This window comes from Primulina tabacum, chromosome 9, assembly GCF_025594145.1.
Source record: "Primulina tabacum isolate GXHZ01 chromosome 9, ASM2559414v2, whole genome shotgun sequence".
NCBI classification, from domain to species: Eukaryota; Viridiplantae; Streptophyta; class Magnoliopsida; order Lamiales; family Gesneriaceae; genus Primulina; species Primulina tabacum.
In genome coordinates, this window is record NC_134558.1 from 26,764,928 (window position 1) to 26,767,516 (window position 2,589).

Here is a 2,589-nt window from a genome sequence, read left to right on the forward strand (position 1 = left end):
GGTATCATTCAACTTTCTATAATCAATGCACACTCTCCACCCCGTAACAGTCCTAGTGGGAATAAGTTCATTTTTCTCATTAGTGATTACAGTAATCCCACCTTTCTTAGGTACACACTCAACAGGACTTGCCCATGAACTATCAGAAATAAGATAGATAATAACTGCATCAAGAAGTTTGGTAGTCTCAGCCTTCACTACCTCTTGCATCTTTGGATTGAGTCTCCTCCGGGGTTGCACGAGGGGCGAATACTTCTCTTCCATCAGGATTTTGTGCATGCAGATTGATGGATTTATTCCCTTGATGTCTGCCACCTTCCAGGCAAATGCACTCTTGTGCTCTTTAAGGACTTTCAGCAGTTTGTCTTTCATTCCATATATAAAAAAGCAAAAATAATGACAGGTAAACTGTTATTCTCACATAAGTATACGTACTTTAGGTGTGAAGGCAGTGGTTTGAACTCAAGTGTTGGTGGTTCCTCAATGCTTGACTTCTGAGGGGTCAAGTTTCTTTGATATCCCAAATCCTCTAATCTCATTTTTACTGGCTTCTTCCATGGATGGTTGGCATTAAATTATGCCACTATTTCATATTTTTCTTCATCCAGTTCATCCTCCTTCAATTCAGTAGTGAGGGTGGCTTCCAATGGATCTTTCATAGCATTCTGCACAAAATTACACACAAGTGAATCCAAAGAATCAACTCTAAAACAATCATCAGTGTGTAGTGTGTTCTTAAGAGCATTAAAAACATCGAAAGTGATTTTTTCCTCTGTCACTCTCAATCTCAACTTCTCTTATTTCACATCAATCAGGGCCTTGCCAGTTGCAAAGAATGATCTACCAAAAATTAAAGGCATTTCCATATCCTCCTCAATGTCATGCACCACAAAATTTGCAGGAAATATTAACTTTTCCACTTTCACCAATACATCCTCTATGACTCCTCGTGGATATTTGAAAGATATGTCTGCTAGTTGCAAAGACATCCTCGTTGGCTTAGGCTCTCCCAATCCAAGTTTTCTACATACAGACAAATGCATAAGGTTAATACTTGCACCAAGATCACAAGAAACTTTATGGAAAACAACATCACCAAACATGCAAAGAATATAAAAACTCCCCGGATCCTTGAGTTTTGGTGGGATCTTGTTTTGCACCAATACAGAGAAGTTTTCAGTTAAATTTACAGTCATATGATCTTCCAACTTCCTCTTATTTGCTAAGATATAATTCAAAAATTTAGCATAATTAGGTATTTGCATCAAAGAGTCAGCAAAAAGGATATTACTGTGAAATTTCTTAAATACTTCAAGGAACTTACCGAATTGCGCATCAATTTTAGCTTTTATCAATGCTGCAGGAAAAGGTGGAGGAATAACAATTCTAGATTATGTAGTGAGTGCAGGTGTAAAGTTATAAGACTTAACCTTGGATGTTTCTTGCGAGTGGCTTTTTGCGTCTTCCTTTGTCTCTAAAGTCTTCCCACTCCTTAACTCAATCGCATTCACTTGCTCTTTAGGATTAGTCTTGATGTTGCTTGGCAAGGTGCCCGGATCTCTGCTCGAAATTACCTTGGCCAATTGTCCTATATGAGTTTCCAAGCCTTTGAGAGCTTCATCTTGATTTTGTAGTCTAGTTTCAGTCGCGGACATAAAGTAAGTCATCATCTGCTCTAAGTTGGATTTCTCATCTCGAGGCTCATATCTATACATCAGTTGTTTCGCATATTGTTGGCCTCCTTGTGGGCGACCCTGACTGTTTTGACCACACCATGAGAAATTTAGGTGCTGCTTCCATCCAGCATTAAATGTGTTGGAATATCCTAGGACGGTTCTGAGCCCCCACATGGTTCACCGGTGCCTCATTTTGCACATAATTAGGATTCCTAGTCTTGCAATCCTTCGTGAAGTGCTCACCTCGACAATCATCATAAAAGATCTCTTGTAGTCTCGTGGCCATACCACCAACATTCATATTATCTATTTTCCTACTCAAAGCCTCTAATTGTGCAGCAACTGTAGAAAAATCACTTACCTGGTGAACTCCTGCACTCCGTCTCTATTTGTTCCTCTCATATTGAGGATGATAAATGCTGGCAGCCATCTCCTTCCAACAATTAATATCCTTCTTCGGCGGTTTTCCTCAACAAATTCCCACAAACAACATCATCTATCATAGTACGATTGGCAGTGAGCAAGCCATAATAAAAATTTTGAACTACTAACCTAAGAGGCAATTCGTGATGTGGGCATCTCTATAGTAAATCTTTGTAGCACTCTCATGCCTTATATAAGGACTCTTGCTCGAATTGGGCGAAGGTAGTAATGTCTGCCCGCAACTTCATGGTCTTAGATGGAGGGAATTATTTGATGAGAAACGCTCTTACCATGTCCTCCAAAGTAGTGATGGATCCTACAGGAAAAAAGTTTAACCAGACTTTAGCTTTATCACGTAAAGAGAAAGGAAACAAACACAATCAAACAACATCATCAGAAACTCTATTAAATTTAAAAGTATCACAAATTTCAAGAAAATCTTCTATGTGAGTTTTGGGGTCATCTAGTGTGTTTCGCCCGAACTAGACTG

The 2,589-nt window shown here is 39.1% G+C and overlaps 1 non-coding gene across 1 annotated transcript; it reads left to right on the plus strand.

The window, feature by feature from the left end:
- Positions 1–2,237: 2,237 nt before the first annotated feature.
- LOC142504675 (small nucleolar RNA R71) lies at positions 2,238–2,343 on the plus strand. The gene has a single exon (XR_012804300.1). It is a non-coding gene; the product is annotated as a small nucleolar RNA R71 (small nucleolar RNA).
- The last annotated feature ends 246 nt before the right edge of the window (positions 2,344–2,589 follow it).